Consider the following 25,132-nt stretch of genomic DNA (forward strand, 5'->3'; position numbering starts at 1 on the left):
GTTTATGTGGTCTGCTGCTTTCTTGCACCATCCCGAGATGGGCTTTTTTTCTGGACCATAACTCGAGGAGCATTTCTGTATATATCACCCGATTATATTTGCAGCAATCAAGCCCCATAATTTCCTAAATCCGGTGATGCAATAAATTTCTGCAATCAGATTTATTAAAAACACACACGCAGATGCAAGAGTGTATTTCTAGGGTGAACTCTTTAATCTAACATATGTATGAGGAGGCCCGGCACCGTGTTGAAAGACCCCATTTGTCATCGCTAATACGCATTCATCTTGCACACACAATGAAACACTTTTACCATTAGATAATGAAATAAAAGTACTATTAACCCGCAGCAAATCCTTTTCCCTGTAAGAGACGAAATGCATGGTAATTGTCTTATATCATGTCTGAGTCGGTAAATCTGCTCTATAGCAGTTCACCATAGCACCATAAACCTCATACCCATCAGAGGCTGGAGAGCCTACCCCAAGCTCAGCATAAGTGTCTCTGCCTATGGTGCCTTAGGAAGAAATTGGCAAGGGAATTTCTATTTCTGGAGAAATGTCTAACCTCTTTGGAGAACCACAGGACTAGGAGAGAGAAGGTCAAGGCATAAAAGTAGCAATTAAAATAGAGGGGCAAGGGAATCAGAAATGTGGTGCTCTCCAAGGTGCTGACGTCAATTCTATGGCACAGCGCTAGATAAACCGACCTGAAGGTGCAGGCATTTCCAGAACAAATGCTCCATAGAATTTTAAGCCAGGTGAAGAAGAAGGTATCATTAGAGAGGAGAGACAGAAACAGTTTTTGACAGTCCACCAAAGTGACAGAAGAAAAAAGGGAGACTTCTGATTTATCATCATTAAAAAATAATCATAGTTTCCAATAAAGAAACTACAATCGACCACAACCAAAGTATTGAGTAACTAGGGAGAGGTCTGCAGCAAAAGGACTGATCAAAGGTAGACAAAAATCAACCAGGTGGTGCAGCCAGCTGGACAGAACCTCACTTGGCGGAGAGAAGGAACTGGAATGTCAATGGTCAATGTGAGTTGTGATAAAATGCTCACAGTTTTCCTTAGTTTTTCTCATCCGTCTTGGAGACAAAGATGTGATTTTTACATTGCTGCAGAACAAGAGAACTGGGACTTGGGCTGACGTCACTTGGTTTTGGATTATCATGTATCTGACATTATGTTCTAATCTCTGGGACACTGCCCCTCCCCACACCACAGCAACCAATATACCTGGCTGGTGTTGGACTTGGACTCCTCAGGTAAAACATCAAACCCAGGCCCTGAGAGGAAATTTCACAGCAGGATAAGTCCAAAGACTTGATGTGTTGTACCAGACAATTATGCTGTATGACTACACTGGGTCCCTTCACCAGAACCTCCCAGGCTGCTGGTGGGTATAAATCTGTCTGCTGCAGACACAGCAGAAGCAACACCAGGCCAGGGAATGTCAAGAGACCCCCAGCCCCAAGCCTACTGTAAGCCCAGCTCATGGTGTCTTTCTCATTGAGCCATAGAAGAGCAAACAATGTCCATGTTCTTCTCAACTTTGCCTACTTCTAATGCTCATCCTTCAACCCTGAATTCTTGCCACATATCTATGGTCAGCTCACTAACAACAACATCATCAATAACAATAATAGTAAATAATAATAATAATGACCATTCCTCGGGTGCTTAGATGTATTGGGCATCATGCTAAGCTCCTTACATACCTCATCTCATGTAACAAACACATTAATGTGTCTGTTAGGTGATTCACGAAGGGACTAAGAAATAAATTACAGTCAATTCTAATAATTCAGGTGTGGATTATCCCCTTGGTGGATAGTAAAGGCAAAATTGTAATGCCCGGCTCTTCGTAGGACTTCTGCTCCACTTTCCCACTAGCTGGGGGATGTTCAGGGAGCTTGTTTTAAATGCTATAATTGTATAAACCATCAAGCACAGTACCGAGTGTTCAATAAATGTTGGCTTATATTATTGTTATTTAGATAAACTGAGAGCTCAGAAAACATCTCAGGTCTCATCATTAGATCAGTGATTCTTTTTTTTTTTTTTTTTAAAGATTTTATTTATTTATTTGAGACAGAGAGAATGAAAGAGAGAGAGCACATGAGAGGGGGGAGGGTCAGAGGGAGAAGCAGGCTCCCCACCGAGCAGGGAGCCCGATGTGGGACTCGATCCAGGGACTCCAGGATCATGACCTGAGCCGAAGGCAGTCGCTTAACCAACTGAGCCACCCAGGCGCCCCTAGATCAGTGATTCTAAGAGTTCTGGATTTCACAGGTCAATAAAAATATCGAAAGAAAGAAAGGAAGGAAGGAAGGAAGGAAGGAAGGAAGGAAGGAAGGAAGGAAGAAAGGAAGGAAGAAAGGAAGAAAGGAAGAAAGAAAAAGAAAAAGGAAGACCAACAGAGTATGGCCAAGTTTTACTGCATCAAAGAAAAACATTAAAAACTACTCCCTCTCACCCTAAAAGATAGGGTATTTGAACATTAACAAAGCAAGAGGGCCAAACAACAGAATCAACAAGAGTCTTTTAAAATAAATACACTGGGGTGCCTGGGTGGCTCAGTCAGTTGGGCGTCTGACTCTTGATTTCAGCTCAGGTCTTGATCTTAAGAGTTGTGAGTTCAGGCCCAGCGTTGGGTTCCATGCTGGGCATGGGGCCTACTTAAGAAAATAAAAAATAAAAAAATAAAAACACTTAAAATAAAAAAGGTCCCAGCACTATCTTTATTTTGAAGGAATGGAAAAAACTCTCATAAACATAAACCAGTACTGTTCTGAAGCTGAGTTTTAGAAGCGGAATTTTAGAAATGAGTGTCTGAGCCACTACACACATACACAGCTAGCAGGGCCCTCCTTTGATGATCAAGCAGAACTCGGATCCTCTCCCACCCTGGCCCTCAGCCCCCAGCCCTAGGGGAGCCATGATTAACACAGCCCCAGACTTTGGACCAGGCCCAGGCCGGGAGGAGACTCATCTGATTAACCTGCCATCAGCAGCAGACAGACAGCCCGGAGCCCGGCGCAGACCATTCAAATAATGATCATCATAAACAGCCCATTTGCAACTAAAAAGAAATAATTTTAATGAGCTTGAAGCAGATGATGGATGCAGCTGAGGCTCGGGCCAATGCACAGAGAAAAAGGAAGCTGGGACTGAGCTGCACCCAGGACCAGGAGCAGCAGGAAGAAGCTGGGGTGGGATGGAAGGCTCTTCTGGGGTAGATGGGATCTACAGCTCTGCTGCTTCCCCACCGTAAGTGCCCACTGCCCAGCGAGTGCCCCTAGCTTTGAGAGGGTCTGCCATCAGTGTGCTGGGAAACCTTGAGACTTAGACCTCCAAAGCACTCAGAGTCCCAGAATGTATGAACCAGAAGGAAACTCTGGGGCTGTCCAGTCCATCATTGTCCAAACTTCAACCACACACACCCCTGTGGCATGTGTTTTGCCATATTGATATTCCACATGAATTAGTATATAATATTTATCTTCAAATTGACTATTTCTTTTTGATTGAGACATGTATAGCTTTAAGTTCAACTTTAAGACTGAATTTTTACACCCTTGCAACCACTGCCTAGATCAAGATATAGAATGTTCATGTTCCTAGCACCTTAGAAGGCTCCCTTGTGCCTCCTTGTGAGTACATCCTAAAGGTAGCCATTATTCTGACCCTAGCATCATAGATTAAGCTTGCCTATTCTTGACCTTCGTAATAAACCTCCCCCCTTCTTTTTAACCTAAATAAGTACATTTGGAAGGGACACTTTTTTTTTTAATCACTAGAGAATCCTAGGTCATAAACAGATGGCAGCCATTGAAATAAACTACAATGGAAACAAAGCATTGTTATTTGTCTTTGTTATAAAAGGAGGTTGGTTACCAAATGCTAGAGAGATGTTAAAGGTAGTGTAGCACCAGACAGACTCTCTTCTTGTTCGAAGGAGAAGGAATGGAAGAGTACTGAGAAGGAATAAGTATTCCTCCTAACATGAGTCGATCCTTCTAAAGCCAGGTCTATTAACTGCTTACAATCGTCTCATGTCCAGCAGTCAGTGTATGTCCCACACTTCAAAATTAACTGAATCTGATTCTGCCATTTTACAGATGAGGAAACTGAAAACACAGACAGCTTAGACTACCTGCTCAAGTCACACAGCTGTTTAAGAGGTTGGATTTCCTCAGGGAGAAGGGTGGGTCTTAGGTGGGGAAGGAAAACTGTTGGTCATCTCCAGGGAGGCAGGTTGAACATTCTCAGTTAAACTGTGTCTCCCAAGCAGGAGGGAAGGGGAATCTTAAAAGAACACTTGCTTTTGAAATTTAACATGTGATCCTAAAGTGTCAACTACGTACAAAATTTTGGGCTGGATGCTATGTTCTCACAGGAGAAACACATAAGACACAACCTGAGTTGTGTATATGTATGTCAGTTCCCCCATCATATTCGCACACTCTTCTCAGCTCCAAAGACAACCCCACTTTTGGGGGATTCAGACATGTCCCCCCAAAACCAACTCCGAGAAGACACCTTCTAAAAAGAATGCAGTTATTGTTGGGGATCGGGGCTTAAGGAAGTGAGGACCTCAGGTGTCACTGGGTCCCTGTCAGCCCCTCCCATCTTCTCCTCTCCTCCTTTCCTTTCCAGCCAGACAATTCCTTGCAGGAATCCAAATGCACCAGGGTCTTCCACCTGCATGGCTCCACAGACTTCATTCCCTCAGCCCGGATGATTTCATTCTTTCTTTGTGACTGATCTTATCCTTTTGTCTCAGCTTAATGTCCCCTCTTCCAGGAAGGCTTCATAGACCTTCCCTTCCAAGTCCAGGCATCTCCTTTGTGCTCCTGCTAATCTTTTCCAGTATTTGTTTGCCCTATCAGGAACTATATGATAAAACATTATCAGATTTTATTTTTTAAAGCCCTAGAACTTTGTCTTCAAATGAAATCTTAAACAGAAAAAAGTTCTCTATAGACAATGAGAGCTCATAGCTAACATTTCTGAGTTCCTATTAGTATATTTATGCTAATATTTATGGAGTGTACTAAGTACTGTATGTACATTATCTCCTATAAGGATATGTGGCTGAAGTGATGGTTGAGATTCTAGTCCACGCCTGGAAAACCAGGATGAGCAGTCACCAACTCCCCCAAACACACACATGGAACTCTGCCTTCTCTTTACTGTAGGGAGGTCCAACCAGAGATGTTGGATCCTCATCCATCCATTCACCTGTCCGTCCATCCAGCCATGATCTCCAGTGTGCTAGGCATTAGATAAGGGGAAGGGCAATAATGAATCAGATGTAGCCTGTATCCTCCAAGAGCTCAGAAACCAAGGTAGACAAGCAAGGGCATAAATAATTCTGGTAAAAGGGGACAAAGGCCAGCATGTTGAGACACCATCTCCAGTGCACGCTTGGAGGAGTGAAACCCTAATATATCTCCTGTCTTGCCTCTGAGGGGTTATGGAAACTGATGGGGCAAGGGAGAGGTAGAGTTTTACCTACCTCTTCTAATGTAATCACTGTGTGGTTCCCAACTTGGGCAGGGGCTGCCAGTACCCAGTAAGGTGTTACCTAGGATGGAAGCCCTTTATCCCACATCCATCCAATCACCCATCCATTTATCCACTCATCCATCCATAATTCATCTATGTAATCATCCATCCATCCATCCATCCATCCACCCCCATCCAATCATCCCTCCCATTAATTACTGAGCCACAATTCTGTGCCAGGTACAGATATACAGAAACCAGCCAACACAGTCCCTGTAGTTGAAGAGTTCACAATGCAGTGGAGAAGACAGGTCGATTCCACCACTGTGTGCCTACTAAATACAGTATGAGAAGTATGAAGAAAGTGCAATGGGAACACAGAGAGCAAGGTGACTTCCTGTGACTGGGGGGGAAGGGTCACCAAGATGGGAGTATTTGACCTGGGTCCAGAAGAATGTGTTTGTCAGAAGCTAAGCATCCCAGGTAGAGGGAATGGGATTATTGCAATAACCCCTACTGGTCCCTATTCCTGTCTTTGGTTTTTTGTTTTTTCTTGTTTTGTTTTTTTCTTAAGATTTTATTTATTTATTTGACAGGGAGAGAGAGAGAGAGAGAGAGAGAGCACAAGCAGGGGGAGCAGCAGAGGGAGAGGGAGAAGCAGGCTCCTCACTGAGCAAGGAGCCAGACTCGGGGCTTGATCCCAGGACTCTGGGATCATGACCTGAGCCGAAGGCAGCTGCTTAACCAACTGAGCCACCCAGGCGCCCCGTCTTTGGTTTTATTCTCCTTAACATGTATCACTAGCAAACACACTGTGTACTTCACTTACTTAGTTTATTTGTGACAATGAAAACTCCATGAGAACAAGACAGATTTTGGTCCTTTCTTCCTTATTATATAGTCACTGCCTAGAACAGTTGCTGATACATAGTATGCACTCCAGAAATGTGTGTTGGTCAAATGAATGAATGAAAGAATGCTATGTGTCAGAAGCTCTGAAAGAGCCTGGTCTGTCTGGGAAACAATGATATAATTTAGAGCCCACAGACCTGCATCCAAATTCTGGCTTTGACACTTCACTAGCAGTATGACCTTGGACAAATGACTCAAACTTAGTTTCTGTGTCTGTAAAATGGGGGTAACAATTTGTGCCCATAGGTTTATTATAAAGATCCCCTGAGAATCAGACTGCAAGTAGGTAAAGTGAAGGGCACAATGTTTAGGATCTTCAGTGTTCACACTCTCCAATGACATGTCAATCCCTTAGGGTGGGGACTGTGCCTGTCTCATTCATAGCTGTAGCCAGGGGTTCTAGCTCAGTGCCAAGTGCATAGTAGGCACTCAATAAACATTTGTGAATGAATGACTGTTAGCAGATATAAGCATGAGAAGTCCTTTGTGGCAGCAGCAAGTTGGGACCCTCTCTGTGCACGCCAAATGTCTCATTCTGCATCTCCGGTCCATAGAGCCATTCAGGGCTTGTCCATCAGAGTCTCAGGCAAACACTGAGTAGCAGGGTTTCAGGGGATGCTGTGGGTCATGGTGGGAGTGACACCTGCAGAAGGGCCTCAGAGCCCAGCTCCAAGAGGAGGCTGTAGGATGACCTGGGGTGGAGGGCACATGCCGGCCTGCCACGAACAAGGAGACAAGATGGATGGCTCCGCAGCCTGCCGAGATGGATAACTGAGCCGCAGCTGAGAGACAGCCCAGTTACCAGAGCCATCCATCACTCCCTGCACCGTATGTAAATTTCAGATGCCAAGATGTATCGGGCCAATTATCTGAGGCTGGGGCAAGGGGTGGTGCCTAAGAGAAAGAGTTCCCTGCCAAGCTAGCTTTACTGCATTCCATCAGCTGGGCTGGGGGTGATAGACAGTTCATATTCGGGTCAAAGAGCCTGTTAAGGGGAACGTGGCCAAACCTCGAGGCCTGGGTGTGTGGGTGAGGCTGCCAACACTTCTTAGCAAACTTCCAGTGCAGTGATAACAATAATATAATAACTGCCCCATAGAGGGCTTACTATACATATACTAGGTCCATGCTAACTGGCACACAAAAGTTCATTTAATTCTCCCAACAGTGCTTGGCACGCAGCGGATTCTCTAGAAACATCTGTTGGGGGAGCAAATGAATGGTCTGTGATGCAGGTGCCATTTTACACATAGTACCTGCAGAGAGACACATAGTACCTGCAGAGAGACAAAGCCAAGGTCACATGGCTGGGAAGTGGTATCATGGGGACTTGAACTTACGTCTTTTTGGATTCTTTCCTCCAAATACTGACAGGGCAAACTCTCCCTGACCTGTCTGTCCTCGACAAGGACTCACGTGGTCTAAAGACCAGGAACATGACTGGGCCTGTCTGTCAGTCCATCCATCCATCCATCCATCCATCCATCCATCCATCCCCTTATACTCATTCACTCAACTATTATTTAAGCACCTACAATATTGTCTAGAACAAGCCAGACACAGATCCTGCCCTCATGGAGCAATGGGTCACAAAGGGAACACAGCCAATTACAACTGTAGTCCATCAGGCCCTCCTAGCAGCCCTCACAGCTCTGGCTTCTAGAAAATCCAGGTGGCAATTTGATTCTCATTGGAGGCAGCCCAAGAACTGACATTTGGCAGGTAGAGTGGGTTCAAGTTCAGACATTCTTGCTTACTGGCTCTGTGAGCTTGGGCAGACCCCTGGCCTCTCTGCCTCTAAGGTTCACCGCTATTAAATGGACTCATGGCATCCACTCCCTCTTGGTGGTATAGGCAGGACAAGAGGCCTGTGGCTGGCAGGGGTCCAGGCTGCAGGAAGTGCCTGGAAGGGCTGGGTGCTCAGGGGCCTCAGGTGTTGCTTGGGCTGGAGCCAATGCCAACCCTCAGGCTCCAAGGGAGTGGCAACTTTCTATGCCCTGGTGTTGGGCTGAGGCCCAGGGCTGTGGTGGGAACACTGTTCTCATCAGCAAATCCTATCAGCTTGATCTAACCATTTCTCATCCTGTCTACTGCTGCCACCCTGGGCCCGGCCACTATCATCGCCTGCCTCCTCCCTGGGCTCCCTGCTGCCACCCTCAGTCCCTTCCTCATCCAGCAGCCACAGGGATGCTGTTAAACCTAAGTCACATCCTGTCCCTCCTCTGCTCAAAACTCTTCCATGGCTCCCACTGACTGGGAGCCAAGACCAAAGTACTCACCAAAACATCACGGCTCCACGTGATCTCTAGCCCCACTCCCTGCTACTTCTGCTTTGCTCAAGCTCCTCCAGCCACATGGGGTCCTTGCAGGCTCTTGAACACATCAAGCACATTCCCACTACAGGGTCTTTGCACTGGCTGTTCCTTCTGCCCCAAATGCTGTTTTTTCAGAATTCCACATGGATCTTTCCTTTGTCTCCTCTGGTCTGGGCTCTTACATCACCTTCTCACAGAGGCCTGTCTCACCATCCTTTTCAAAATAGCAAGCACCTCCTTCCTACTTGACCTGTCCCTCTCTCTGCTTATTTTTCTTCATGGCACTTGTTATAGACACATTTATGTAGTTACTTCTCTTATTTGTTTATTGTCTGTTTCCACTGCCTAGCCCCCTCCAATGTCAGCTCCAGAAGGACACGATCTTTGTCTGTTTGGTCACTGATGTATCCCCAGTGCTCGGCTCATAGTTGGTGCTCAATACTCGTTGAATAAATTAATGTATAAATAAATGAATGAAAGATAGGCTGGCCAACTCTGGGCCCCAACCCTCTTCCCCCTGTAGTTGCCCCCCACTCAGTGCCTTGCCCCACCTTCAGGGCCCTACCACATCCCTAAACATTAGTCAGGAAAAGAAGCCAGCTCTTGGAGCAGGCAGGACCTGGAGGTGGCTGTCCTTAAGAGAGGATGCCAATCAAACACCTAATTATCTCGCCACGAACCGGGAGCCACATCTGATCACTTCCTCCTGCCCTTGATTGCTGCTTTACATTCCGGGGTTCTCAGAATGTAAAACCTCACAGCACCAGGAAAATAAAGTAGTCCTCACTCTGGTGGGTGTCAGGTGAGGAGTCAGTGACCCTTAGTGCCCCTCTCTTAGGGCTAACACATCTGGTCCAGCTGGGTGAGCTGGTCGGGTAGCTGCTCTATTAAGAAGGGGGAATCACATCAAACAATCATTCATTCACTCTTTCATTTAATCAAGTGTTTACTAAGCACCTATTATGTGCCATGCACTTGCTAGCGGCCACAGTGGTGGTGACTCATCACATCACAGGAACCAAGCGCTTACTATGTAGTGCCACTTTTCATGTCTTGGCTCGTCTCGTCTCCTACAGCTGAGGAAAACAAGTCTTAAAGAGATGATGTCACTCATCACAGTCAGGCAAAAGCAACGCTGGGCCTCGAACCTGAAACTCTCTTCTCCAAAACAGGGCACCACCTCTAAAGTTTGTGACGTTTTCAATATCTTTTCTCAAATTCAATTTTCTGAGCAGCCTCTCTTTCGAAGTAGGGGTGTACTGGGTTTAAGAAGGTCTGTGGGTGGGGTGCCTGGGTGGCTCAGTCCTTAAGCATCTGCCTTCGGCTCAGGTCATAATCCCAGGGTCCTGGGATCGAGCCCCGCATCGGGCTCCCTGCTCGGTGGGAAGCCTGCTTCTCCCTCTCCCGCTCCCCCTGCTTGTGTTCCCTCTCTCGCTGTGTATCTCTCTCTCAAATAAAAATCTTAAAAAAAAAAAAAAAGAGGGTCTGTGGGCCCCTCAGAAAGCTCTGGAAAAAATTCACTGATGTACAGGGCTAAGATGATGACAGGTGTACAATCCAGGTGGAGAAGGAAGCATTTATGGAGAGCCCACTGTGTGTTGGGTGGGGTTTTTGGAGCCTCGAGTAGCTCAGTGGTGGAAGACGACAGGCACACAAAAGTACGGGCATCCTAAGGGACATGCGCAGGGAGAAAGCTGTAGCTAACAGAACATGGGTGCTGGCATTTGGGGGAAGGCACCTGAGGAGGAAGACGCATGGGCCAGTGTGCGGAGGGAGGAAAACCCAGGCTGTGCTGGGGAGTGGCTGACCCCCTGGAAGCATGTTAGAAACTCATGGGGATTAGGGTCAGAAAGCCATGAGATTAAGGCAAAAGCAATTGGGAGCCAGAGAAAACTGTTCAAGCAGAGAAGGGCACTTGCTTCAGGCAACTCTGGAAGCCATAATGGTAGGAGAATGAGCCTGGAGGCCGGGACAGCAGACACACCAACTCCTGCCACCTGCCAGGTAGGTGAGGGTCAGTGGGGGCAGCAGGTAGGAGAAAGGGGATGAGTTTTCAGGACTTACTGGATAGGAACTGATGCCACTCAGCAACAGGGAGTTTGAAGGTAAGATAGAGGGAGAGGGCCCTCAAACGGGGGCAGCTGGGTATGGTCACACACGATTCACACCAGGGATCCTCAGGCTCTGCACTGGCTTGTCCCTTAATTTGCTGTTGACTTTGGCAAGTGCCAGGCTTCCCACTGCCCCACTGTTTCGTTGGCTAAATAAAGGCAACATATCTCGAGCGCTTACTGGGAGGATCTGAAGAAATTTATAGATGCAATTTCTTCCTAAATAATGGGAGGCATTAGTGTTAATAAATGTCCGGTGGAGTCTAGTTTTGTAAGTGTGAAGATGGAAACATTTTCAAAGAAAAATATTTTGTAGGGGTGATAAGGGGGAAGAGGGAGCCGGAGTTCAAAGTAAATGCCGCCCCCCTCCATTCTGCGGGTGTATCTGACTCCCAGGGACATCCCTGAAGGCCAGCCCTAATTTGGCTACATTCCATATCCCGTGGCTATTCCTTTTATGATCGCAAGGTATTTATTTAAGATGCCACCTCCAGGAAGGAGGTCCTGATTGAAGGGGGGTTGCCTAGGCAGGGTCACCTGAGGGTCCCTGCAAGCCTCCTACTATTCAGATGACCCCACAACAAAATTTCCTGAGACTGCCCTGACACCTCAATAAACAACCTAACTGGCTGTTTCCTGTTCAGGGTTCCAGTCTTATGTCAACACCAAGCACTGTTGGGTACTAACACACAATTCTTCCACTTCCAGAATGGAGAGAACAAAAGGGGGTGGAAGAGGAAGAGGAAAAACAACTTTTTTAGGGAATCAACATCTCTTCTTATCTACCTATAGTTTATGAAAATGTTTATTATCAACATTCATGTGAAATTCCCACCAAGCTGACTTTAATTACCTGAAACTTACTGGGGGTCCCCGACTGCCTTCCTGGTGCTCTCAGCAAAGAGATGGACAGAGATGCCCACACGAGGCAGTCACTGATCTGATGGGGAAAGTTCCAAGATGAAACTCAGACCCTCACCGCAAGATGGGGTGTCCTGCTCTCTCCCCAAAACACAAAAGCCATTTTCCAAGATGACGACGCTGCTAAGACCCTTCTCTCCAAATATTCCCTCCCCATACCAGAGAAGACTTTTATCTCTGTACTTTGAGGCATAACAGAATTTCCCCCTACCAACAGACACAGCGTCTGTACAGAATTGGGTTTTTACTGTATTAATTGACTAAGAGGAAACTCAAGAATGACAGAATGGCCTGACCTAGACTAGGGACTGTGGACATCCTTTCCCTTCTAGGAAGAAGGGTTATGGGTTTGAGAAACCCATGCTCATATTATCTACTTTCTTTTTCCAGAGCCTAGAGAGGCCCAGGACACAGGACACACATTTTCCGAGCATTGGGCCTAGATGAAGACTTAGGAGTGGGCTGGGTTTGTATCCTGATTCTGCTGTCTCTAGCTGGGAAAGCCTAATGCCTGAGCCTCAACTTCCTGATCTGTAAAATGCGGATGCTGCTGCTTCGTGAGCATCATTTGAACTGGAGGGATGGGGGATGGACATCAAGCCGAGCTACCTAGAAGTAAGTACCAAGGAGCAGGGTAGAGCCCTGGGCTTGCAGCAGCCATGCAGCTCGGGGTTTGAATCTTGCCTGCTGCACTTGCTAGCTCTGACCTGGCAAGTCACTGCCCCTCTCTGAGCCTCAGTTTCCCCACCTGTAGCATGAGGATAATAAAAATACTGAATGAATCCCAGCCAAGTATCTTAAATATCTCTAACTTGTCCAGAAATAATAACCGCCCCCCACTGCCGCCTTCGTCCAAGCTGCCACCATCCCTCGCCTGGACTATTTCTGGGGCCTCCTTCCTTCTCTCCCTGCTCTCACCCTTACCTGCTACAGTCCCATTTCCATGTAGCAGCTGCAGTGAGCTGTTCAAAATGTGAATCAGTTCTTGTCTCTCCCTGGCTTGAAACTCTTCCATAATTTATTTGCGATGGGCTTAGATTAGAATCCAGACTCTCCTCACTGGGGCCTACATGATCCAGCCAATGCTCAAGGCTCTGGCTTTATGTGTGTGTGTGTGGGGCATCTCTCTCCAACTCTAGGCACTTTGAGTTTTCCAATGCACCAGCCTCTCCCCCACCTCAGGCATTTGCAAAAGCCTTTATCTGCAATCCCTTCCCCTCCCCACAACTCCTGTACCTTGTCAGTGGGATCCTCCCTGCCCCTACTCCCCCAAATTTTAAAGGAGATCTACCCCTTCCTTGCTCCTTTTTCACACAGTATTCATCATCTTCTGCAAGGATAAGCTTATTTGCATATTTCATCGTCAGCCTCCTCTCCGAGACTAAAAGCTCCAGGAGGACAGGGACTTGGTCTGATTTGTTCTCTGTATTCCTGGCACCTAGGCCTGTGCCTGGCATACAGCAAAGCTTAATGGACATTTCTTTCTTTCTTTTAAAGATTTTATTTTTAAGTAATCTCTACACCCAGTGTGGTGCTCAAACCCATAACCCAAAGACCAAGAGTTGCATGCATGCTCTACCGACTGAGCCAGCCAGGTGCCCCTAGATGTTTCTATGTTCGTCCGTCCGTCCGTCCGTCCTTCCTTCCTTCCTTCCTTCCTCCCTCCCTCCCTCTCTCCCTCTCTCCCTCTCTCTCTTTTTTTCTTTCCTTCCTTCCTTCCTTCCTTTCTTTTTAAAGATTTTATTTATTTTATTTTAGAGAGAGAGCGAGAACATCAGCATGAGCAGGGGAGAGGCAGAGGGAAAGAATCCCAAACAGATTCTGTTCTGAGCACAGAGCCTGACTCAGGGCTTGATCTCACCACCCCAAGACCATAACCTGAGCTGAAATCAAGAGTCTGGATGCTTAACCAACTGAGCCACCCAGGTGCCCCGCCCCTAGACATTTCTTGAATGAGCATTTGCCTCACTGAGTTTCCTTGTGCTTCAAATGCATATAACACATAAGAAAGGGCTCTGATAACTACAAAATGTTTCACACAAATAAAACAAAAATAACAATTCCGTAAGAATGAAAAGAACTTACTTTGGGGCCTAGAGGCAGGAAAGGAAGAGCAAGAAGAATTAGGAGGAAGAGGCAAAGAAAAGCAAGGGTGGGAGAAAATTCAGGATTAATGAGATGGAACTAGTGGATTCCCCCAGACAAATCTGCGGGGCTGGTGGTAGGAGGGGGGTCTGGCCTGGCTGACCGGCAAGCTCTCTCGGGTGATTCCAGACTAGCCTGCACTGCAGCGGCATTCCTGCTGAGTTGAAGCACTTGTTCCAGAATGGGAAAACCATTTCTGCCCTCACACAAAACAGGCCACTGCTGGCACCGAACCTGGTATTGTTGTCAAGCCAAACTTTCTGAAGGGGAGAGTGCTCTTCTTTCAGGTGCAGGGGAGCAGATTTTGCCACCCCAAGGTATGCCTATTTGGCTTACTGATTGTTTTAGGCTGATTATTTTTAAGAAACTGAAGACACAGGAGAAGCTCTGAAAACCAAGTAGAAGTTACCCTTTTGTAAGAGACATTTACACTTTTAAGGGAAATCTCCATTTGTGAGGGTGTCTCCCTTTCAGTACCAGGAAGAGGGGGAAGACTTTCAATCTCTAGAAACTGTTATCAGTGGAAAAGGCAGGAACTTAAATCTGCAAAACAAGCTCACTCTCTGGGGTGCCTGGGTGACTCAGTCGGTTGGGCAGCTGCCTTCAGCTCAGGTTATGATCCCAGGGTCCTGGGATCGAGTCCCGCATCAGGCTAAAAACAAGCTTACTCTCCTTTACTGAGTCACCTCCTGTAACTGACCCCCCACCCCCACCCCTGACATCTTTTGCCTTTAGCTGAATATGGTTTTTAAGGTGATGGCTTTGGCCATTCAGGGAGTTACTCAGCATTCCAGGGTCTTTCCCATGTATACAGGACATGTACAAGTTATTAAACTTTTGCTTTTTTTCCTGTAAATCTGTCTCATGTCAATTTGATTCTTACACCAGACAGACGAACCTTGAAGGGTAGAGAAAAATTTTTTTCTCCTCAACACAAGGAACCTTCATGTTGCTTCCATTCTGCTCACTTACAAGCCAATGGCATTCATTCATTCATTCATTCATCAAACATGCATTTGAGCACCTACTCTGTGCCAGGTTATAAGGTCACTCACTGCCTGTGTGGTACTAACAGTCTAGCACCTTAGCTTTCATGGATGAGGATGTGAAGTCAGGACTTACATGACATTTATACAGACCTGGGGGCCAGGTTGGGTAACAAAACAATAAAAACAACAATAACAGAAGCTGATATTTTTCTGCATGTACTCAGTGACAGACACTGTGCTAGGGGATTTATATTCATTCTTCATTGAGTCTTACAATAGTCCTTCACAAGTGATGTTAATACTCCATTTTTCAGATGAGGGAACTGAAGCTCAGAGAGGACAGGTCACCTGTGCCAGGTCACAGACTTGGTTTAAAGTGACAGGGCTGGGATTTGGACCTGGGTTCTTCTGGCTCCAGAGACCATCCATGCTCTTTTCCTAACCCCATAGTATACCTTGACCTAAATCCCCAGAGCAACTTCTGGTACTTTCCTCTCTATCCTGAGGCACTGTGTACTATCTAGACATGATATTTCAGGATACATGCAGACCTATAACCCCTGAGCCCCATGCTTATCCCAGCTATCTGTGATTAAAAGAGGTGAACTCTGACATTCCTCACAAAGATTCACCAAGGACCTAAAATCTACTGAGCAATAATCTTGAACTTCCAGAACTGCACTGTCTAACATGGTAGTCATTTGCTTCTTGTGATTATTTAAATTCAGTACATTTCAGTACACCTAAACTAATTTAGATGAAATAGAATTACAAATTTAATTCCTCAGTTCCACAAACCATATTTCAAGTGCTCAATAACCACCAGTGCTAGTGGCTACCATACTGGACAGTTCAGATATACATCATTTACATTATCATAGAGAGTTCTATTGTACAGTGCCGTTTTAGAACATCTAAGATATGTGGTTTTGTCCCATGCATCCCATGCCCCCTGCCTGCCATTCATCTCTTCAAACCTCAACAGCTCCCAGAATTCCAAGGTCAAAACCTGACTAAAACCAGGGACCAAAAGTACATACTCAAATCTCAAGAAGACACAACTAAATGCTGGTGAGGATGTGGAGCAACTGGAATGCCCAAATACTGCTGGTGGGAATGCATGGTCCAGCCACTTTGGAAGACAATTTGGTGGTTTCTTAAAGAGTTAAATATAAATTTGTCTTATGACTCAGTAATTCCACTCCTCTACCCAAGAGGACTGAAAATATATGTTCACACAAAGACTAGTGCATGCAAATTCATAGCACTGCTACTCACAATAGTTAAAAAGTGGAAAAAACACAGCTGTGCATCACCTGATGATGAACGGATAAACAAAATGTGGTCTATCTTTACAACGGAATATTATTTAGCAATAAAAAAGAACAAAATACTCATACCTGTAATAACATGGATGAACACTGGAAACATAATATTAAGTGAAAGAAGCTGACACAAAAGACCACATATTGTGTGATCTTATTTATAGGAAATGGCCAGAAAAGGCAAATCTATAGACACAGAAAGCAGATTCATGGTGTCCTGGGGCTAGGAGAAGTAATTGCAAGGGCACAAAAGACCTTTTTGGGGCAATGGAAATGTTCTAACACTGGGTTGTGGTGATGGCTGCACAACTCTATAAATATTAAAAACCACTGAAATGTACACGTACACTAGGTGAATTTTATTGTTGGTACACTATACCTCAATAAAGCTGTCTTTAAAAACTCAAAAGAAATCAGAAATAGGTAGGGAAAGCTATGTTCAGCTGCCATTTATAATCATAAAGCTCATGGGAGCTTTCTTTTGGGAGCTCTCTTCATCTTTGTACTGAATCATCATGACACTTATGGACCATAATGACAGACATTTATGGACAAGTCACTGGGTGTGAGGCTCCATGGTCAGCATTTTACCTGAAGTGGTTACTAGTATCCCCATATCACAGACAGCAAAATGGAGGACTCAGAGAAGGTACTACCCTGGCTTAAGGACACAGAATGTGGTACAACCAGGCTTCAAAATCGTGTCTGTCCGGCCTCTCATGGTCCACAGGATGCAGCATTCAGTTCTCCCAGCAATGCTGGTGGGAGCTTGGAAGAACAAATTCCATTCCATGCCCGTGAAACCTTGAGCAGGTGGCTGGTTTCCCTCCCTTGTGTCACCTGACACCTTGCCAGCCGGGACCCATGGGGTCAGTTTCAGATGATTTCCATTCTAAAGCAATGTTTTGTGCATTTCTTTCTTTCTTTCTTTTTTTTTTTTTTTTTTCCCCGTAGGGGTTTATAAACTCTGTCTTTTCTGTATCAGGTTGAAACCTAGAATACAGCTTGTCAGCCAACATGCCAGGCATTTTTCTAAAAATAACCCAAATTGGTTAAGCCATTTTTAAGCTTAGGAAAGGGGGAAAAAAAAGTTGTTGGGCAGGGAGGAGGAGGGAGGAATTTTAAAGGTGATTTCAGAGGCTTTTTTGGAATAGCTTCAAACTAAATATAAAAAAGGTCTCGTCTGAATGAGAGAAACGTGGACCAGTCACTGCAGATGCCCGCCACAGGATGGTATGTGGCTTTCTCTGGTGTCCCGGGCCTCAGCCTGGCTCCTCAGGGTGGGCATTTCAACACCCCTGTGTATGGGTCTCCAGAACATCCCATGTAGAAGGGTGGGAAGGAGAGGTGGGGGTGGGGAGGGGAATGGGGCAGAGAAGAGAACTTTCTTCAGGAGTTGGCAGGACATGGGAAGGGGGGGTATCCCAAAGGGCAAACATAATCAAGGCTAGAGTTTGCTGCTCTCTCTCAGGCAAGACCACCTAGGTGCTGAGGGTCTTGCCCCATTAAGTCAAATTCTCATTTGGGTGCACATTCATCCAAATGTGCTGAGCAGTTCTCAGCAGAACTCATGGAAGGCAGGGGCCTGGCAGGTGGTATTAAGGAATGAAGGGATGGGGAGGGCATGGCAAACAGGATAAGTGTCCCTTTGAACGTGGGCAGCAATACTCAGCTCTGGCTGGTGCCACATTGTGGGCCCAGTGGAGTAAGAGAGTCTGATTCGACAGAAGAGCCCGAATCCAGATTTTTAATTTGTAAATCTCCTGATTTTTAATTGTTGGCAACAAATTCAGAAAGAATTTTAACAATGCAGTCTGTGCCAAACAAAACAGATTTACTGGGGGATTTGGACCTTGGCCTGCCAGTTTACAAACTCTGGTCTAGCCTGTTAATTATATGGGATGGAGAGAATAATAACAAAGATGACTTACGTTTATAGTGTGCTTGGGATATTCCTGGCCCTGTGCTAAAACAACCCTGTGAAATACGCTCCATTATTTCCCTTTTAAAGAGGAGTACATGGAGGCATAGAAAGGTTAAGTCATTCACCCAAGGTCACTCAACTGAGGTATCAGGGCTGGATTCAAGCCAGGAGTCCGGCTCTAGAGCCTTGCTTTAACCACAAGGCGACTGCTACGTGGCCATTGGTGTGACATGGGGCTCCTTAACACTGTCCAGATTCATCACTCTCACTTTTTATCAGCCCAAAGAGGCTGGGGAGGAGCCCAAGGCTGAGAGTAGCATGCAGAATGTAGGTTTATTTCACAGTCCACTCCATCCTGGCTGACCCAGGCCCAGGTGACCCTAGCAGGTCTTCAGGAGGATCTGTGTGGCTTTTCAGATGGGTGTCCCCAGTTTGTGCACGCTGCCCATGGGAGCCAGCTTCCCTCCCATCCCAACATTCTACGGGGGTGGGGGCAGAGGCTGAGCCACAGGGTAGGGCTGACCACTAACTCTCCCCTCCAGCCAGCGTGAGGTCCCCAGGCCCAGCTGGCTCACCACCCCCACATCTCCTTCCTCCTTCCTCCCAGGATACCAAACAAGGAGCGGGATCATAGCAAAACGCTCATTACCATTTCCATCCCGCCTTTTTCTAGCAGATGTGCGGCCATTACAATAGCAGGGAGAAAATAGAAAGAAATTTCAGAATTTGTTCTGCAAAGATATTCAAATTAGTTAATCAAGGGGCTTATTATTGCTTCTCCTCTCCCCCCACCCAGCTATCCATGAGGATAATTGATCAGCTGCTAATAACTGATTATACTTCACAAGTGTTTTCTTATACCCATTACCAGCGTGTTTAAAGACATTTTGTAAAGTTCTAATTATTCCAAATTGTTCCACTGTAGAAAACACCTTTGCAACGGTCAGTTGTTGGCCATGGCAGGGATGCCTGTGCGGAGTCAAAGTGTGTTTGGAGGTAGTGATGCACAGCCTGGAGAATCCCATACCTTTCCTCCTCTCCTGGACGTCTGCATCCCTCTTCCCTCCCTCCAATCTATTCTCCATGGGGCCACCAGGATGCTGGCCCCCAACCACCATCCCTAAAAGACAGGCCAGCTCCAAACTCCTTCATACACACTTCATTCATTCATTCATTCACTCAGTCACTGATTCATTCACTCACTCTTGTCTTCACTTACTCAGTCACTTTTTCATTTAACATAGTAGTTCTCAAACTTTTGTTGTCTCAGGACCTGCCCCAGTGCTGGGAGATCATGGGGGTGCCCCAAAGGAAGAGGTGGTGCTGGCCCTGGAGTGTGAAGATGGGGGACTCCCCAGGTGGAGAACAGGGGAAGCACATTACAGGCAGAAGGAACAGCAAGTCCAAAGGCCCAGAGGTGAGGAAGGGCACAGCAGATTTCAGGAGGTGAGAAGAGAGAGATGGCAGTGAGCGTGCCTGAGCATCGTAACAATACAGTAATAACAATGACATTAAAAACAGCAGGTAGCTACATATGGCCACTGTGGACCGGACACCTTCTTCTTCTTCTTTTTTTTTTTTTTAAAGATTTTATTTATTTATTTGACAGAGAGACAGCGAGAGAGGGAACACAAGCAGTGGGAGTGGGAGAGGGAGAAGCAGGCTTCCCGCTGAGCAGGGAGCCCGATGTGGGGCTCGATCCCAGGGCTCCGGGATCATGACCTGAGCCGAAGGCAGACGCTTAACGACTGAGCCACCCAGGCGCCCCGCCGGACACCTTCTTAGCGTCCGTGTAGCCTCCCCAATAGCCCCACTAGTGAAGCACCACCGTTACCCCTGCTGTATGGCTGGGGAAATTAGAGCTCCCCAATAGCCCCACTAGTGAAGCACCACCGTTACCCCTGCTGTATGGCTGGGGAAATTAGAGCTCACCAGGGGTGGAGGCAGGCAATTAGAGCTCAGGCAAGTCATACCCCTGCTGTATGGCTGGGGAAATTAGAGCTCAGGCAAGTCAGAGCCCAAGGCTAGTGACGTTCAAACCTGCACAGGGGGCTTCAGAGGCTGCAGGCCCGGCTTCTCTGCTGTTTGTTCGCCAGGGGTGCTATGGGGTAGGAGAAACAAGGCCCTTGATGCCTAGAAGCAGGGTTCCTTATGAATCTGTGACACCAGACTCTCCCTCACGGCACTGCAGGGGCAGGGAGTGGAGGCAGTGAGTGGTCTGCAAGAGGAGGTGGTAGGGGTGAGTGTAAGGAGCATTGCAGTAGTAGGGTGGGGAGAGACCCCGGAGGGTGTTGGGTCCAACCACAGGATTCACGCACATGCCAGACTAAAAGCCAGGCCCTAGGCTGTGGGGCGCAGAGCAAGGGTGAAGGCTCTCAGGCAGATCGATAGTCAGATCAGGCTCATGAGGACATGGACATGGAGACACACACAGCCTGCCTCCCTCTCTTTTGCCTTGATTCCTCCAGGCTGCGGGGCTGGGATCCACCACCTTCAGAGGTGCATCTTTGTGAAGATACAAAGGGTCAGAAGATTGGCTTACAATGCCAGGCAACTCTCTGGATGTTAAGAAAAAAAAAAAAAATTGAACTAATCTAGTGGCCAAAAACATCAGAGGTAGAAAGACATCAGATGCCAAAGGAGTATCAGGGTTAAGTGCACCTTGGTTTGAGCAGCTTCAGTGGGGTGGGGCTAGCATAGGAATGTCTACCACGAATGTGGGAAGAGGCCCTCCCTTCGGAAGGTCAGTGACAGGAGTATGGGTGTGTAAATGAGCAAGAAGCTGAAAGGATGATCCTTCAGGTAGCAGACTCTAACTTGGTTATGTTGGACAAAGTGGGAATCTGTCCCCATTCCCTGCGAGTCCTGCAATAGTGATAACTACTGAATTAAAAAGAACAGGTGAAATAAGACTGCAAAGGAAAGGCCACAGAGTGGGAAAAGGTATGTGCAATTTACCTAATAAAGGACTGTGTCCAGAATTAAAACCTCATTAAGGAAAAGAGAGATGATGTAATAGAAAAATGGGCAAGGCACTTGAACTAGCACCTCCCAAAAGAGGAGATTCTAACAGCAATGAGCACATGGGAAGATGCTCAGCCTCATTAGCCATCAGGGAAATGCAAATTTAAACCGCAAGGAGATACTTCTACATTTACACCAGAATGGCTAAAATGAAAGACAAATAATGCCAAGTGTCGATGAGAATGTGGGGCAACTGGAACTCTCCAAACATGGTGGAGATATCAACTGATACCTGGAAAAACAACTTGGCAGGGTCTACTAAAGCTAAACATGCCGCCCTCTGACCCAGCAATTCCATTCCTGGGTACATACTTCAGAGAAATATGTTCACCAAAATAGAGCCTTGCTATTTGAAGTATGGTCATGGGCCAGCAACATGGCTTTAATGAGAACTTGTGACAAATGCAGAAACTCAGGACCCACTCCAGACCTACTACATTGGGGTCTTTATCTCTGCCAGATCACTAGTTGATTCATGAGCACATTAAAGTTTGAGAAGTGCTGGTCTGGAACATTCATAGAAGCACTATTCATAATAGCCTCAAACTGGAAACAATCCAAATGCCTATTAACAATAGAATGTATAAATAAATTTGAAATATATATTTACCCAGTGGAATACTACAGCCATAAGCATCAATGAACTACAAAGACAAACAACAGTATTGATAAATCTTATAAATGTAAAGCAAAAAAAGCCAGATGCAGAAGATCACATACTGATTCCATTCATATAAGGTATGAAAACAGGCACAATGAATTTGTGTAGTTAGAAGTCAGGGGTGGAGGGGCGGCAAGGACTGGAAGGGGTACAAGGGATGTTTTCTGGTGGCTGGGAATGTTCTGTTTCTTGATCTCAGTGCTGGTTCCATAGATGTATTCAGTTGTGGCAATTTGTCCAGCTGTATGCTTATGATTTGTACACTTCTCTGAATGATTGTTCTGGGGGATGGGGGAGGAGTAGGGGGAGAGTCAAGGGGAGAGAGGACCGGTTCTTTTTTTTCTGTCCAAACTCTGGAATCTGCCCACTCTTGACATCTCCACTGCCACCAAGCCCTAATCATCACTTGCCTAGACTGGTGCAGTAGCTAGTCAGGGACTTCCCATTGCCTCTCCCTCCCAACAATCAGTTCTGCCATAGCATCCAAGGGTGCTTTCACAAACATGAATCAGATCCCACCACTCCACGGCTGAAAACTCTGCAGTGATTTCCCACTGCTTCTGAGGCTGATGTCCCAGATTCTGCCCAGGGCCAGCAAGCACAGTGTGGTTGGGCCCTGCCACATTTCTGTCCTCATGCCTCCAGCTCTCTATGATCCAGCCACTCTGACTTTCCTTGGCCAAACATTGGACTACCTCAGGGCCTTTTCACCTGCTGTTCCCCTTGCCAGGACCTTTCTTCCCCTAGATTTTCCTACAACTGCTCCTTCTGGTCTTCCCTGACCATCAGGACTAAATGAGACTCTGTTCTTATTCTCTCTTGGCACCTGGTGGCTTCCTTTACAGCACTCCTGATATGCCTCTGTTTCCCTGCTCAACATTGATAGCGGGGTCCATGTCTGTCTGATTCAATGTGTGTCCTGGCCTGTAATGGCAGCTGGTACACACAATGCTTGCCTCCTTGGGCAGAAGGCAAAGAGCTGGCCCTCCTCCGGGTTCACCCCCGTACTCCAAACTCCTCCTCCTTCTCTGCCATCTCTCACCTGCTCTTCATTTCTGATGTTGTGGATATTTTGTGTTAGTAACTTATTTGCAGAGGCAGAACATCCCTTCAGAAAAGTGCATGCAGCAGGTGCTCAATAAACACTTGCCAAAGGAACAAGGCAAGAAGGGCTCAAGCGCCAAAAGACATATTTATAAAGCATTTCCAAGCACCTCCTGATATGCAGTTGTCATTGATTTTAATGGCTGTGCCACAGTTTGGTTGGCTTACCGTTGAGGTTTTGAAAATATGTCCTTGAGGGACATAAGAAAATGAGACAGAAAGGCCAAGTTTAAAAACAGAGTGATTCAGTGGAAATATCTGATCGATGGCTTTTAGGTTGTGGGGTGACTGGCAGCTGTGCATGCCCAGGGCTCTGTGGGACCTGACACCCTTAGCTGACCTGAGCCAGGGGCAGCTTTGCTGTGGGAAGAGGGGGAGATATGGCCAAGGGGGGGCGGTTTTCAGCGAAGGTCCTTGGGGGGTCACCTGGGCCTCCAGAGAAGTACTAGAAATGGCTTTCAGGGGCCCCAGCCCCCCTGAGGGCTCAGCCCTGGGAGTCATTAGCTGTCTTAGAGGGTATGGCAATAACTTCTATAAATAATTTGTTCTCTTTCTCTGGTTTGCAAGTTTCATTAGAAAGTGTGACATGGGTAAGATCTTTTAATATGTCCTTTGAGAAATCCTGCCCCAACTTTGAGGGTGAGGAGGGCCCAGAGAGCCCTTGAAATCCTCCATCAAAAACGTAGAAAGGAATACTTCTTTCCTGAGCTCTCCCAGCAAACAAGGCACTGTGCAAGGTTTCCCCACAGTTTGTCTTATATATATTGACCACTTACTGTGTGCAAAACCCCGTAGTAAAGGCTTAACATACATGGTGCCATTCACTGTTATTAACCCCATTTTACAGATGCATAAACTGAGGCTTAGAAAGGCTTGCTGTAGTGCCAGAAATGGGCAGAATCGGAGGTCGAATCCAGACCTGAGTATGCCCGGCTCCACACTGCCGATGCCTGTCCTGCCGGACTGCCTTATGGGATACTGTAAAAATGGGCTGTGATTCCCTAATGGTAGGCCACTGTCAAGACCACTGGGACTAATCTGAAGGGGCTCCCATGGGTGAGAGGTAGGATGCTTCCAGCATTAAGAAGGAAAGTAATTGCAATGGAACAAATCTATCAAAGAGGTTTAAATCTAAGAGTTCATAATAATACAAAAACAAAAAAACAAAAAAAAAACCCTTCCCTGGTCACTTTGGAGGATGCTGGGGAACCAACTCATTGCTTTGAATCTGGTAAATAAAAGGAAAGACTCAAGCTTACATCTTGCCTTTACTGTGCAAACTGCACCCTGGGGTGACCAAACAGCAGAGGAAGAGAAGTTTCTCTCATTAGATACATTCCAGCTAAATAACAGTAAGGAATAACAGAATTAGACCATCGCCATCTGGCAGCTCCTGAGGAGCCCTGAGTTACCCTGTCGAATCCTGACAACACTCACTCATTCCACCAAACACATAGTGATAGCCCATTCGGTGTCAGACACTGTTCCAGGCACTTTCCACATTAGCTCATTTAATCCTCACAACTCTATAAGGTGTTATTATTCTCCCTGTTTCATACACAAGGAAGCTAAAGCAAAAGAGGTCAACTTACTCGCCCAAGAGCCCACAGCAAGTGAATGCCAGTACTGGGATTTGAAACCCAGGTAGCCTGGCTCCAGCACCCAAGCATTTAGCGACAACCCTCTATCCCCTTTGAACAGACACAAAGATCAGCGGCATTGTGGTCGGAAGCTTGGGCACCAGGGAAGTATGTGGCCAAAGCCCTCAGCCAGGCCTGTGGTGGTAGCCAGCAGGAAGGCTTTCAGGAGGCAGGGCCCATGAACACCTGCTAGGTGGGTGTGACTCTGTCCAAAGAAGGCTCAGAGAGGGGTGTGACTTACATAAGGCCTTATCACTCTTGCCACTGTTTCCCCCAGCTCTAGGATGTATGTTTGCAGCTGAGCCCAGTGGTGAAGAAGCAGGCCAATCCTCAGTCACTTGAAGATGGGGCTATGGAAGACATTTCCAGCCAGAGCCCAGTGTTGACAGACATTGTGTAGAAGACTTGCTGACTGATGCCTCAGATGACCCACCGAGCCGGTCTCGCACAGACAGCGCCAATTCTGGGCACCATTGACCTGGGGTGTAGTCTCCTCTAAGGGCTGGGGGGGGGCAAAGGCACCCCAATCCCTACCTAGATT

General features: G+C 46.6%; 1 protein-coding gene across 4 annotated transcripts in view; it reads right to left on the minus strand.

Moving 5' to 3' along the window:
- CUX2 (cut like homeobox 2) overlaps positions 1–25,132 on the minus strand; it is a 257,032-nt gene that overhangs the window by 101,710 nt on the left and 130,190 nt on the right. The gene's annotated exons all lie outside the window — the stretch shown is intronic.

This window comes from Phoca vitulina, unplaced genomic scaffold (assembly GCF_004348235.1).
Source record: "Phoca vitulina isolate PV1807 unplaced genomic scaffold, GSC_HSeal_1.0 scaffold46, whole genome shotgun sequence".
Lineage (NCBI taxonomy): Eukaryota > Metazoa > Chordata > Mammalia > Carnivora > Phocidae > Phoca > Phoca vitulina.